General features: G+C 38.5%; 1 long non-coding RNA gene across 1 annotated transcript in view; it reads left to right on the top strand.

Moving 5' to 3' along the window:
* Positions 1-379: 379 nt before the first annotated feature.
* Positions 380-15,500, top strand: part of LOC142415837 (uncharacterized) — a 49,601-nt gene continuing 34,480 nt past the window's right edge. Inside the window, exon 1 of the long non-coding RNA XR_012777553.1 lies at positions 380-424. This is a non-coding gene — a long non-coding RNA (uncharacterized LOC142415837). The remainder of the gene's footprint in view (positions 425-15,500) is intronic.

Raw genomic sequence — 15,500 nt, 5'->3', positions numbered from 1 at the left:
GTGAGGAGCAGGGAGGCACGCGCGCGGCGCGGGCTGCCGCGGCCGGGCGCGGGGCGTGCGCCGGGCCGCCCGTCCGGGGCTGGCGGGGCAAGGGCGGGGGCCGAGGCGTAGCCCGCCCCGGCAGAGCCGCCCGCGGCGCCCGGCTGCTTCGCCTGGCACCGCGCTCCCGCCTGTGGCTTTTCTGCGTGTGTGTAGTTGATGCTGTCCTGGGGCCGGGAGCTGCAGGTGTGCGCGCCCCCGGGCGGGAGAGCGGGCCGGCGGCCGGCGCGGCCAGAGCCAGCCCGGCCGGGGCGGCGGGCGGGGGGGGGCCGCTCGCCGGTGCCCACCGCTCCTCCCGGCTCCTCCCGGCGCGGAAGCGGGGCGCGCTTGGCAGCCGACAATGAAATCTTGGCAGCTAATTGCAGGCGTGGGAGATGCCCTTCAGGTAAGGCAGAAACAGGCTTGAGGGAATTGAGGCGGGGGGAAGGGAAGGGAAGGAGGGGAAGGGAAGGGAAGGGAAGGAAGGAAGGGAAGGAAGGGGAGCCAGCGGAGCCAGCCTTCGCTGGCGACGGAGAGCCACCCCGAGCCCCTGGCTGGCATGCGGGGGGGCCGGGGGGCAGTTGACATGTCTGGCTGCTGTCGTGTAGCTGCCGTCAGTGGCTCCCCGGCGTGAACGCGGCGAGGCTGGTGTGTGCGTGGGGCTTCTGGCCGTGTGCTTGGAGTGGGGATCCGAGCCGCTGGTGGATGAAAGCCGGGAGCAATGGTAGAGGCACGCTGAGGGGTTGTCGTCTAATCCGAGGTGTGTCGCATGTAAACTTCCAGGACTGACTGCAGAGCTGCACTTCACGCTCACCTGATATTTATCCGTGCATATATTTATGGCCGTGTTTATGCAGAGGTGTGTGCGTGGCATGGGCTTGTCTGTGTGAGTGAATACAGGAATGTATGGGGTACTTACAGAGAATAAGACGTGGGGGGATTATTTGTCCTTCCTCTGTGACTGGCTGAAGTTTGTGTGAACTTCATCTTCAAAGAGCTGTTTAACTTTCTTTTGATGGGATATATATTAGCATTTATATGAAATGTGGCAGGAATCTCATTAGAAATGGTTTTGCCAGACGAACTACCGCCGTTTCGCAGACAGTTTACAGGATTCCTGACCAACCTGGTTGCTTACTTAACTTTAGCGTACCTGTATATTATCAGCATAATATCACGATGTTAGAAAACACAATTTAGATGAGGATTTTAAAGTTTTATTACTGTACTTGTTAAAATGTGTGGGATAAAACAACAGTAACATTTTCTTAATAAATACAATTTAAACATACAAATACATTTGGCTAACAATCTATTTATATGTAAATAGATTTTAAAAAGCAGAAATAGAGTATAAAAGACTGGGATTTAAAAATGCATGTCAGTTGCCAGCTGGATATAATTGCAGAGCAATTTAAATATTTTGAATGACTTTAGCAATTTTCTTTCTTTAAAAAAGCCACGCACTTCAAAGTGTGGAAAAAATGGTGAGGGGAGTAGGGAAAGTAGGGCTTTGCTGGCTTTTAGAAGAGGAATCTCTTCCATACTCTAAGAGGAGTATGATTTTTTAAAAGACTTGCTGTCACATGTAGGAGACTATGGCACAGCCTAGTAGTGGAGTGCTGGGCTCTGTGCGTGTCAGACAGTAAGGTTAGCAGTTTAGCCACCGTAAAATCACGGTGCTTTCAGGACTGTATATTAAATTCCACCTCAGGTATTTTATTTAGGTGCATATTCAGGAATATAGTAAGATCCAAAACAGTCTTTGTATTTGTCAGTTCTGTAGTGATAAGGAATTTGGTCTTGATGCAGACTAATTAGGATTTATGTACATATTGAATAGAAAGTTCACAATTATTTTTGCTTATGAAATACTTAAAAAAATTAGCTTATGTATAGTACATTGGTTTCATATATATTTCTAAACTGAAGCAATAGACGTGTAAAGTTTGACTGCCTTGATATTCTGCTCGTAAATTATAGCTGTTTTCTTATACATTTAGTATTCACGTTGATCTGTTTTCTGAACATGCAAATGAGGTTGACTTCTGAAAAGTGAGCAAAACTGCTATTAAGTAAACAGCGTTCCCTTGTCTACGGAAAGCAGTAGTGGCATATGTTGCCACTGTTTTCAGATGTGAGTCATTTAATGGAAACGAAGTGGACTTTGGGGGTTGATCCTTTATTGGTGCTTCTCTGTGAGTGCATGTGCAGTGTCTCTGTCAGTCATCAGGTTTACTTCCTTTAAACCTACGTATCTATTAGGGATTTGATTATCTGTTTCAGTGTTTTTCTTCCTAAAGTAGTACCAGATTTCTTGGTATTTTAGATGTTGTAAACATACAGTATCTCACATTCCCGTTGCCTTCCCTTTAATATGTGGGCAAGAAGTTATATTTTGTCAGTGCCATCCCAACATCCAATACACGGATACCTCGGCAAGTGTAAGTAGAATTAATTATACCTCTTTCCAAGCATAGTTTTAGAAAGATTGAGCTTAACATTTTTGCCTATTTCTACATGAATAAGTATTTGAAATCAGAATAACAAAACAATAGATGCATGAAACAACTTTATTATTATTATCTAGCAAGTTGTTATACTCAGTCTTTCTAACTTCAAACCGGTTACTTCAGTAGTATCTTTATCATGGAACTGTTAAATTTTTTTTGATAAAATTTTCACATAGGGTTCAGTTTTGCTCATAAAACTTTTCCAGGAACAAGTAATAAATTGAATTTTTTCAGTGATAAGCCTTGTGGTATTCTAAATGCTATAAAAGGTCTAGAAAAATGTCCTTAAATATAATATTGGAAGCTTGGACTTCTTCTGTTGTCATGAAAAATACTGCTATTAAATGTTAATAAATTTTATTAAGATAAATACGTTAGAAATGGCAAATGAAGCATCAAATTGGAAAGGAGAAGGAAAAGAAATATGATTAATTCTTGCTTTTAAGGTAGTGTGGCAGTAATTGTGAAAAAATACCATGAAAAGTAAACCAGGGGAAACAATGTGTAGAGGATTTTAACCATAGAAAATACCTGGTCTAAATTTTACTTCATATTTTAATTTAAGTAAGTAACATGCTAAGAAGGAGTTAGTTTTAAGATAGCTCAAGCCTACTAAAGTCAAGCTTTTACTTGACTTCAGTGATCTGGATTTTGGAGTTTTTCTTAGAATGATTATGTCACAAGATAGTATATTTCTAGAATTCAGAGATGGGAACGAAGACTACAGAGGGCCTTGATCACTTGAGCTGATTTTTCAATGTTTTGGGGTTTTTTATGTATATTATAAGACTGGGATACAATTTACAACATCGCCTAGGAACTAAGCATAACTTTTGAAATGTATTAACTTTATGTGAGAATAAGGTTTACTTTTCAAAACCATTATTCTGCCATAAATAGTCATATTTTCAATCCATGTAAAAACCGATTTAGAAAGTCATCTGCCTTTAATTTAGTTTTGGAATATGTTACAAAGGAATAGCTCTCATAAATGGAGTTGTCAGGAAATAACAAATTCAGTAGAATATACCGATACATAGATGATCGCTTTTCACAGGTATACGTTTTTGGACACAAGACATACCATAGGTATATAGTCACCACATGGAAGAAAAGCGCGGGCTTTTCATTTAAAAAGGTGCATCATAAATATGTTTTCTCTGCAATTCAAATGCTGTGGGATTGCATTTGGGTGAGATACCAGACAGTTAGGTTAGCGAAAAGAAAGAAATGTGTGACAGACTCATTTCTGGTAGCATGTCTTTCTAAATTTGTCTGTGAATAAAGTTTAATTTTATAGCCTGAGATCTGTTGTCAGCAGTGGAGTTCTGTACCTGTAGGAATGTCTTTTCCTTTTTCTTCCTTTTTATTTTTAAGGTATCAAATGGAGATGTTAAGGAATGTAGCAAAGTTGCTGTCTTCAGTGACATTGTACACTCACTACTTTTATTTTACTTGAACTTCAATTTGGACAGTGTGAGAATGTGTTTGCTTTGGGGGATTGGAATAGAGTGTAAGGATTTCTGCTTTATATTTGTCTTCAACATGCCTGTTCTGCATTTGATTTCGGTTAACCATGTTAAATTGCATAGGCTGCGATTTCCCTTCATTGTCATTGAAAATAAAGCACAGTATGGCTTCTTCCACCAGGTTGCAATCAGAGACTGGTTTTGTTCTGCAGTTAATTACAGATTTCATGCACAGCAATAAGGCTTCTGGAGAGTGATGTTTTTCTGATGGTCAGGAATATCTAAAAAAACGCCATAGTATCACAGGGGCTTATTAGTTGCCTTCCACAAACATGGAGACACACAAACTTTTTTAAAGTACTAAGGTGGAGAAGCTGCTTGAGTCAGCAATAACATCCAGATTCAGCAAAAGTAGGTTATGAATTGAAGCAATTAAACATGACAAAAAGCTCAGTTTTACTGCCTTGACTTAAGATGCTTCCAGAATCTTTTTGGATACATAAAAACTTCAAAATGTTCTTTTCTGTCAGGTGTTCAGAAAACAAAGTACACCTCCAAAGCACAGACACTCTTGAAAATCCTCTTGCTTTGCATTTGCACCTTCAGTTTTTATCTAAATATTTTTATTCTCAGGAGAAGCAAACACTAATGATTTCTTCAGTTTAGTATACCTGGAGTTCAGCAGATACTTGTTTATATATGCATTTTGGTAGAGATAATTAAAAACAGACTGGTTGAATATTTAGGAATTACTTAAAGAATCTCTTTTAATTAATATTTAATATGTATTTAAAAAAAGGTTTTCCTAAAGATGATTAGAAATCCAACCAAAATTTTCATGTAGAAGGCCAGGAGATCCATTTTTTTGTATTTCATTTTCAGTAATTTTAAGCAGGTTTCCTATCTAGTAATTATTGCAAATGTAACTGGGTAGAAAAGGGGAGGGAAGTAACCAGATGTAAGTCTTGGTACAAATGACTAATGGACTAACCTGAACTTGAATAGAGCTTTAGCAAAGATTATCAATTCACCGCTTGTATTTGGCGCGTGATGTAAAATGCAAAGAACAACCTCCCAGCCTTTGCAAATGGAAATTGTTCTGTCTACTTGTGCTGTGGTGCTTTCTGGACACGTGCTTATGGTTTTTTAACTTAAGTGTTTTCCTTGTTAAAGCTGAACTTTCTGATTACATGAATAATAGTAATCCAGAAATGAGGTTTGATCCTTTTTTCAGGTAAGTAAATTGTAGCATATATGAGGACTTGTTTCTGACTAAGTAGCCTGAATCTAATGGCCCCCTACTTTAACCATAAAACTGTATTACAGCAAAGTGAAGTGAGCGGCGTATGTGGCACGTCACTGCTGCTTATTTGGAGAGTTATTTGTCTGCTGCTGAGAACTTGCATTATTACATGATGCTCTAACAAAAATAGCATCATTTCAGTGAATAATGTCATTTAGGACGAGACTCGGTATCTTTAAAGAACTACTGCCACACTGGAGCAAGTCTTTCAAGAACGTGACATTTAGATCAAGCCCTAATGGAGTATCATGGCTCTTTCCTTTTGTCCTGTTTTACAGGGCTTGTATGTTTTCGTGTTAGCGTCAAGTGTTCACCTTTTTAAAATTATGCTTCTGACACCATGTGTCCTGTGGTATTGTAATCCTGGGGACTGCAGTTCAGCTCTAGCCTCTGATGTTTCATGAGCCAGCCTTTTAATGTATGATATCAACAAGTGGTGTGTGTAAAAGGAAGAGATTCACTTTTCAGAAGAATATATCTGCTATCAGCTGTGTATGCAGGGAAAGTTTGATATTTGGTTGTGCTACAGAAGAACCTCAAACCATTAATTTTTTGTAAGAATATTTTGCAAGCCTAGATTTAAAATGAATATAATCTAATGTTTTCATTTGAAGACTTCTGATATTTTTAAAACATGTATCTATTAATAAGGTCTGTATGATGAGCAGTGGCATGATATCCCATTTTTTCATCTGCCAGTTAAGCCAGCACCACACGAGCTGTAATCCTGCACTAATCTTGACAGTTACCAGGAAAAGCAGGATACTGGTGCCTTTGCCAGGGAGCAAAATCATCTAAGAAGCAGATCTCATTTCAAATGGGATTTCATTCCAGTTGAGAGGCTTTCCCAGTGTCAGCAGAGTCAAAAATCCAGCCATGGCAGACTGAACTTTCTACAACACAGAAGCCGTGGGAATCAATGTAATTCCATTTTGACTATCATATTTGAAAGTATGAGCCTTTTCCTTCATGCTAGTTTTTTCTTTGAGCCACAACAGGAAGTAATATTTACTAGAGGAAGATGTTAAGAATGGCATTAGGTATTTTAATGTATTTTCTTTACTTCCAATTGTATTTTCAAGATGTCTCCATCTCTCCAACCAGTATCTATCATGATGAGAACAGGTAAATCAAATCCAGCACAGTCATATAACAGCTTAGCAGAACTCCTGTTTGCCCAGATTTTAGACTCATAAGAACAGAGCATTTTACCAACTCTGTGTGGTAGCTGTGGTTCACTGATTGCACCCCTTCTTAATACAGTGACTTGAGGATGGTCTTTAGAGCTAGAAAATGGGGGTCGGAGAAGAGCTCAGTCTTGAGATATGTTACAGTCTGTGAATTGTCAATGAAATGAAACTTTACATAGAGTGTACACATGGATGCTGATCATCTTTCAGATAGGCAGTACGTACAGTGGACCGAGCTCCTACGCAATCCTTGCATGTCCTATAGGAGGAGAAACTCCCTTCATCAAATCATGCCATAACTAAAAAGAAGCAGTCTCCTTAAATGAGTAACTGCAAATAATAAACGTCAGCCACGTTATACAGCTGTTACTTTCTCACACACTTTTCCTGTAGCAGCTGTTAACTGCTGAACAGTGAAAAACAGACTAGAGCTTAAGCCTGTTTGTATGTTAGTATTTCTTGTAATTAATAGAAGGAGTATGTTTGTATGTTAGTGTTTCTTCTAATTAATTATTACGCTTCAGACCTGGGGAAGGCATTCTGAAAAGGGGAGGAAGTGCGGTAATTCTGCTTTCATTCATTTTCACCTATGCATAGCTGAGCAAGCACCGAACTGAACTCCATCCTGTTGTTAAAATGAGGTATTTGGCGATGGTAGACAAATAGTGATGGAGAGGACCACTCTTCCATGTCATCAAGTCCTGCCCTTCTCCCTGAAACGATCATCTTTACAAGTGTCATTTGTGATAGACACCCGGTTAATCTTTAAAAACTGTCCGTAAGGGAAATTCCATTAACTCCCTAGACTACCTGTTCCAGCGCTTAACTGTCTACTGTCTTGAAAAGGTTTTTTGCTAGACAAACAAAAATCTCCCATGCTGCAGATGACCTTAGTGTTTCATGTTCTCAGTGGACATGAAGAAAAAAAGGTTCCCCTTCTCCCTGCAGCAGTCTTTTACGACAGAGATTCCGATTCAGACCTCAGGCTTACGTCCCACAGATGTTTTAATTTCTGTATTTTGGTTCAACCCTTTCTAGTTCTTATTTGGTTTGGGAATCTTTACTTTTAATCTAAGACATGCTTTTTTGAACATTTTGCATTTAAAGAGAAACATTGAATTCAAATAGTTTAACTGATGATTGGGAGCCAAATATTGGCCATGATTTACAATATAATCAGGATGATATAATTACTATTGTAAGGCATTATTAGACATTTGAGACTCTGGTTCTCACAGCTGACTTGAAATCTCTAAGCTGCCTATTGGACTTCTTTATGAGGCAGAGGTTATGAGGTTTTTTATTGTACTGAAGTCACTAGAAAGTTTTATTCAGAACCTATTATGCTCCTAAATTTATAGAAGTGTGTATCTGTAGATATGTGTGTGTGTGTGAGCATCTGTCTCATAAAAAGATAAACACTTTTGCTGATACATTCAAGAGTTGATTAGTTCTGCCTGCTCTTGGTTCACACCATTTCTCAGAATAATTATTACTAGGTACATTTATCCTGTCAATATAACCTCGCAGGGCAAGCGTGGGGAGAGAAGAAATGCAAGATAAGGATCTGGAAGACAAGTCTTTTGGAAGAAAGGCTGTGAGATGATGCTAGCATCATACTCTACTTGATCAGTTTAGCAGCTCCGCACTTAGAGGGGATATATCCAAGAAGATCTGAGGGACTGTTCTTGGACAGCCGCCTTCCAGCCTGTATTATCCCAAGATCCTACGGTACCAGTTGGGTGGACCTGGCGAGCAATGGGTCATTTCAGCCACTCAGAACTGAGGGTAAAGCACAACAGTGATGAAACGAAAAATGCTTCTACAATTTTGGAAGATACATGTACCTACGGAAAATGATGCAAATCTATTCCAGAAATTTGTAGTAAACTCTGTTTAGGTAATGAACAGCTCAATGACTAATATTATGGAAGAATTGTGTGTGAGTCATTGGCTAGTGGATAGCTTGACTTTGGCTATGCAGTAGAACAAGAAAAGTAGAGGATGCAAATTTCAACTAATCATACACTGGGAATATATGACTCGTATATATATGCATATATATCTTGTGCATTTATAGCAGTGAGGTGGATTGGGCTGTTCTTGTTTTCTTCAAGTTTTAGCACTTACAGAGGAGCCAAGGGCATTGAGCCCATTAAGATAACAGATGACAAAGATGGATGAGGAAGCTGAGATTCTTATGGGGAATTATCTTTAAAAATGGCATGCAGGATGTATATGTTTATTCCCCCAAATCTTTATGTCTGTGAAGCATAAAGATTGTGAAATTCTAACTGGATCCAAGCAATGTTTTTCAGGCAGTTATTTCATTGGGGTGGGGAGGAGGGTTAGGTAACTAAAAATCCTTTTTAGTTATTTTAACAAATTTAATCAATATTTTAAGAAAACTGGAAACATGGAAGAAAAGAAGAAAGAGAGAGAATTACAACTTTGACATGTTTCATTTTGGCATTTTAAAAGGAATTGTCCTTTTTTCCCCCCTGAGAAATTTCCTTTTTATTTTCCTGCAGGATGTAGAACTGCAAAAATACTTGGTTTTAACTTGAGTTAGTAACAAATGTTTCCTTTGATCTTTCAACATTGCAGACAGTAGGCTGCATTTTTGCTTAAAGGAACAAATTTTAACATGCATTTGGAGGTAACAGCATTGATGTGTTCTTCTCCATGTCTGTAGCGAGTAGGATGTGAAGCTGTGGGCTTAAATTACACAAAGGAAGATTTAGATTAGGCATTGGAAAGGCTTCCTGATAGTAAGAATACTTACTATTTAATTAGATGAGTTAGGAAGATTATGGGATTTCTATCACTGGAAGCTTTTAGGGAAGGTTTGGAAAGCAAATGTCAGAAAAATGCAGCTGTATGCCTTTGGATGTAAAGGCGTACAGTAGAATTAATTTATAACCAACAAAACTTGTTCTCATTTCTGTGTATTCCTTTTACTAAAATAGAAAGTCTTTCTCAAAAAAAAATGAACTTATTTCCCATTCAGTAGGTGGATCTCTTTTATGTCTCTACCAATAATTTTTTTTTAACAAGGTTCTGAGTCTGACCTCTTGCTATTTTTACACGTCTGTGAGGTAAGGCAATGCATCAATATTATAAATATTTTCCCAAGAAAGAGAGTTCAGAAAATACTGGACTTCTGCAAAGTTTCTGATAAAATTCTGGATCTTCCTTTGGGCCAAATTTTTCTTTTTTTGAGGTACAGTGCAATAAGAAGTGTGCACCTCTTCAATCCCTGCTCCCAACTCCTCTCTCCAGTGTTTCATCTTGTAACACTGATTGCTGGTGTAGTTTACCACTCAGGTCTGAGAAAAATTCTTGGGCTGTATTTATGGAAGCACTGAATAATCCTCTCAATAAGGGTCAAGGCAGGTATAATATACTTAGAATTGGATGCATTTAAAGAACTGGCTCTGTATAAACTCTTATAACATCTATATTACGTATGAGGCTTCCCTTATTCCTTTAGTACTGCCTTTAGAACTTAAAATACAAACATATAATCTAAACTAAGCTATTTTGAATATATTTTTGCTTTATTTATAGAAAGTAATTTTTTCTTGTGACAACCGCACAGACTTTCCCATCTTCTATTAATGACATAACATTAAGGTTTATGAATAAAAAGCTGATTACACAGAACATATTAGAGCAGTTGAGACTTATTTTTACTATTTAAGAAGCGTAAGAGCGCCTTGGGGCCAGAGAGGCTCTGTTGTGCTATTTTCTATGCAGCATTCTGCACATTCTATATAGGAACCAACAGCCTCTGTCAAAAAAAGTTTCGAATGAGGAAACAATAGAAATGAAAAGGACATGTTCCTAACCAGGCAATTCACATGATTGGTTCTTGTCTCGGGGATTTTAGTTTACAAACTGAAATTGAAGTTGCTTGATTCAGTGTAAGTGTTGTGAGAAGCATAAGCATGTTGGACACCCTCTTTTCTCAATTATTATTTGTTTTTTAAGCTACTAGAGCCAACCACTAGTTTGGCATAGGACAGAAGAGTGTGTTAGAGGGAAGGGGAAGCAACTCTGTGAAGACAGTACTCCACCAATTGCTGTGGATAATACGTCTTTCTTAAAGACGGAGAAGGAACGGTAGGGAGCAAAGTCCCAGTGTGCTCCAGACTCCTTTTTGGTATGACACAAGCCCCTGTTGTGTCTAACCAAAATTTTTCTAATTAGCTTTTACCTTTCTCTGGACAGACAAATAGCAAAACATACTATTCAGCATAGAAATGACATCATTTTGAATGGAGCAATGCTACTATTAATTAAGTTCAAAGAAAACTGTAGTTTTAGAAGAGACTGTAGCAAATAGGAAACTGATATGAAACACTAAATAGCATTCTGTAATACCTGTATTAAAGAAATAGCTGCCAAGATTCCTATTACTTGCAGGCGTTTCAAACTTCAACAGGTTTATAAAGCATTTAATATTTTCATATGCTTCAATGTAAAGCCATCTGTCGCAGTGACAGAACAAAGTGTTGAGAACAAGAACAAGCGTATGTTTATGGAAGTACTCCATGAAATGTTAACAAGAAAGACACAAGATACACAGCAGTATCTTGTAACAAATGGGCAAGGGATTTGAAAAAACATGGCAGTCATCTTCAATATTTACAATTATGATTTCTTTTCTAATTTCTTTTTGTGTAGAAGTGTTAAAAAATAAAAGTCTGTCAATACAGATGGTGAGGGAGACAGGAATACTAAGTAAAACACTGTTTACATCCACCTTTTGTAGTTTTTCATGTTTCTGCTCTCTTTTCTTAGAGTTTTAAGCTTATATCTGGATACGTCAGTATATATGTTATACCTTCTGTAGTGTTTCATACATCTGCTGGACTTTTTAGTGCAAATTAAACAACCTCAAACACTCACAGGAGCTGAACTTTACTAGTACCTTCTTCCCATCCCCCGTTTGGGACAGGTTTTTATTCGTGACTGCACAAAAGAATGAATCACATTACGTTTGAAGATAGAAGTTGATATAGTGTGACTTTTAACCTGTCATACCCCAAATATGGGACACAGTGTGGGCTAGTAAGAGATACAAAGAGATTATAGGGGAAAAAATGGTACTGAGACATCAAAAAGAAAGCAAGTGTTCAAGAAAAGTTACTTTGAATCTTTTGTCAATGGTATTGCAACAAGAAAAATCTAGTTCTAAAGAATCTATAGAGTTGGATTTTTAGTTCTAAGGTATAAAGGATATATTTTACAGTGCTTCTGTTATCTTCAGGTCCCCATTCTCTCTACAGGTTTGGGTGACTGGGAGAAAGGATTGAATTAGACTGTGCCTTAGCAACACTATGAATTTTCTAGAAAGTGATGTTTTATGTTTTAAAATGACAGGTTCAAAAAAGATGTGTGCTGAAGGGTTATGGAGCAGGTTAGGGTATAATTCCCTCCCCCATTCAGGTATGAAATCCTGTTCTCTAAGCAGGACACAGCTTGGTGGGCCAGTTACTCAGTTTGAATTGGCAGCATTCCACATTGATGTGGGAAAAGGCAGACCTGATTATTTTTTTATGTATGAGAGTTTTAGGTTTTACTCTAATAATCTATTTTCTTAATGGGATTTATAAACATAGCGTGGATTAATTTTCATCAGCCTTCAAAAACGTAAGCCAGTAGAATGCAGAGGTGGGAATACACAAATATACGAGCAACATCGCCCTGAGATAACAAACCACAAAAGTATTCTAGTATTGACAGTGCTGTCATTCTGCGTTAACTGGTAATGTTCACGTCATTTCATTTTGAGTCAGACAGCCTGGAAGTTTGGAATGTATTGCATTGTGGCATCTTGCAGCTATATTAAGTTGTCTCGTGATATCCTTAAAGGAGCAAGCAAAATGTGAAGGTAACACTGTCTGAACTGTTATTTGAGTTCCGATAAATATGCAAGTTTTCAAATTTGTACTTGGCAACAGTGACATCTTGTGGCTAATATGAAAATCCCAGCTCTGTTTCAATACTGAGACATAAATATTTTAAAACCCCACAATTTTATCAAAACAGTCAAATCACATGTCAATAAGCGTTTCCAAGACCTTCAGTGTTACCCTTTAAATGAAGACAAAGAACCAGGTAGAGAGAAATACAACTCCTCGATCGGACTGGAGCTTATTTAATATCTATTTTAGCTTTGGCAGAGCAGGGCACTGGGTACCAGACACCTCAGGTGCGGGTGTATGGAACTGTCCCAGAAGCAAATGTGCTGTTAGTCCTCATAAAGGTTTATCTTGGTGTTTAATGTTGGAGGGATGAGTTTGATCCTTAAGGCAACAGGTTTTAGTCATCAAGGTATAAAGATGTAGTTCCACTTTGAACACTCTTTAAATTTCCTTGAGTATTCAGCTTTGGCAACAAGCTTCTGACGATGAGTCTCACCGTTACGTATACCTGTTGTGTTTAGAAAAGTCCTAACAGGTTGGATTGGTGGGAGGGGAGATCTCCTGCTTTTCTGTTAATTTTCATTGCATGTTCCTGTGTCCTTCCTTTTTGCTGAGAACTGAACTTTCTAGTTCCCTGTGCCACCTATTGGTATTTATTTTGACTCTCCTTTTTGTTTCCTTTAAAAAATAAACAGCCTTAGTGTTACTTCTCTGGTTTTCGTACGAGAATTTTTGGGTCTTTTAACCAGTTCCATCTTCTATCATTACCATCGATGTTCTCTTGGACCCTCTTACTTTTGTTTTCTTGTCGTACAGACTGACTAGCCTTCGCCAACTGAAAGAGGTGTGTCTTTACTTCAAATTATAGGAAAAGGTTCTAGTAGGATATCACATGCCAGTAATTGTTTTAGTCTGCCAAAGGGTCCTGACTTGTTGTAAATAAGGTTTACCAAGTATTTGTGATGCTACTGAGACTTTCTCTTACTAACTACAGAAAAAATAGCAGTGAGTATTTTTTTGTGCTGACATAGTTTCTTCATCAAAATACAGTCTCTTTCCCATTGTATTGCTTCCAAAATATGGATGTTACTAATGCATTTATAGCCATTTAATTGTCTAAATATTTATATGCTACCTACATGATAAAATTTTTTAAAGCTATTTTTTTGGTATTAATGAGTTGGCTTTTCTTGCTCAATAGACCATCCCCTCAACTTATTTGACTTTCATTTTGCTGAAAAATGGTAAATGGTGATATGATTCTATTCCAATGCTGCCCAGTGTCAAATGATTGTGAAAATTATTGTCTAATGAGTCCTACCATGCCCTTAATTAAGATTGGTATTAGCAAAATGAACTTAAGGATTTGTTACATTTACTGATACTGGTTTCTGTAAAAGTTACAGAACTACAAAGAGAATGTTGAATATAATGTTTCATCTAATAGAACTGGTTCTCAGAACATAAAACAATAAAAAGAGAAACATGCACTGTCCTAACAGTTTGTATCAATGATCTGAGTGGGGCTTGCTTCTCTTTGTTGTGGAAGTTCACGGTGTCCTTAGAGAAAGGGTTGACCCAAAGCAGATCAGCATCCTGGGGCACGTTTCTGTCATATCTGCTGTTAACAGGTTGTGAGCAGGACCAGCAGGCAAATTGGTAATTAGTGTGGGGCTTCTCCTGGCCACATGTATGTGCACTCTCTCTTCTCAAAATGTTACAAAGACCTGCCACTTGTCCTCCAGACAGTAATGTTTGTTTTACTTATTGCTGTTTGTTCTTTCTGTGTAACATTGAGCATCTTCTGTATTTGATTTTTTGTTAATAGTATTTCCCAACTGTCAAAAATTTGTTAAATTGTTCGAGGAGGGAGATTAAATTTTCCTCCTAGAAAAGACTGGTTTTATGGTAGCTTGTCCTATCCTACAGTTACTATGTTGCCTGTTGGTAATTAACTTGCCAGTAGGCTCCCAACTATTCCACAGGAGATACTACTGTGCAGTGTGTTTCCCCCATTAATAGCGATTATAGCTCTGGTTTTGTGGCACTTGCACAGTTGATGTGTACTAATTTGAGTGTGCCTCTCAGGGAAGATCAGGGAGAGGATCAGCTAGTTTAAGTGTACTTACCAGGCTTAGGTATGAGATAAAGTAGCAGCAGTTTGGGTATGGACAGAAAGAAAAATTGAGGTTCCTTAAGCTACTCTGCTGGGAAGAGGGAAGAGGGAAGGAATAAACGAGTAACTGTAGGTGCTCCGGTGGTGGCAGAGAGATCGGGAGGGGTATGCGTATTCAGAACCGCATCCTAACACATCTGCGTTATGCCTGGATCACAACGCAAATACCTGTGTTCCTTTAAAAACGTGACTGTTGATGCTACTTCCCTTTTGTCTTCGTTTCATGTTGTAAGTAAGGTTATGAATCACGCCTGTATCTCAGAGAGGTGGGTTGAGGATAAGCACCTTAAAAATTGTGAGGAACTTCTAAGGCTGGGCCTCTAACATTAACTGTGATTCACTGTCCTTCTGTCCCCTCTTCTGTTGGAGTCTTGCTGATGGCACTGAATTTCAGAGGGAAGAAGAGAAATAATTTGAAAATCTTTCCCCTCCCTAAAGGAATAAATGCCAAATGCAGAGCTACTGATTAAAAAGATATCTCTGAGGAGCCTAACAGGAGCTAATCCGTAGGATATATTTAACTGACTTCTAATCCCTTTCACTGGCAAGTGCATTCTTCTATTTGCCATAGGTTACTTAGTTCTTCACAGAGTTACCCTTTCACTTACTCCAAGTTAGCCCGCCCCTTCTTCTGTCTTGAAAGTTGACAAACAATTATGCTTTATTAAGAACACCACTGCAGTACTTTAAAAGTACTTATTGCCAAGAATAAAGCAAAATTCCAAAGTTTATTTACTGTGGAGGCACTACTTAAATAGATTCTCTCTTGCACCTCTATGGCATAGCATGAGATCTCTTGGCTGGTAGTGATAATAGAGGTATTATTTTCTTCCCTTAAGCAAAATGATGTGTTCCTAAGGTAATTCGCTGCAGTGCAAATTATAACTGCTCTTTTTGT

This window comes from Mycteria americana, chromosome 12 (assembly GCF_035582795.1).
Source record: "Mycteria americana isolate JAX WOST 10 ecotype Jacksonville Zoo and Gardens chromosome 12, USCA_MyAme_1.0, whole genome shotgun sequence".
Lineage (NCBI taxonomy): Eukaryota > Metazoa > Chordata > Aves > Ciconiiformes > Ciconiidae > Mycteria > Mycteria americana.
Note: the sequence above shows the minus strand (reverse complement) of the source record. Positions and strands in the feature narration are given on the sequence as shown.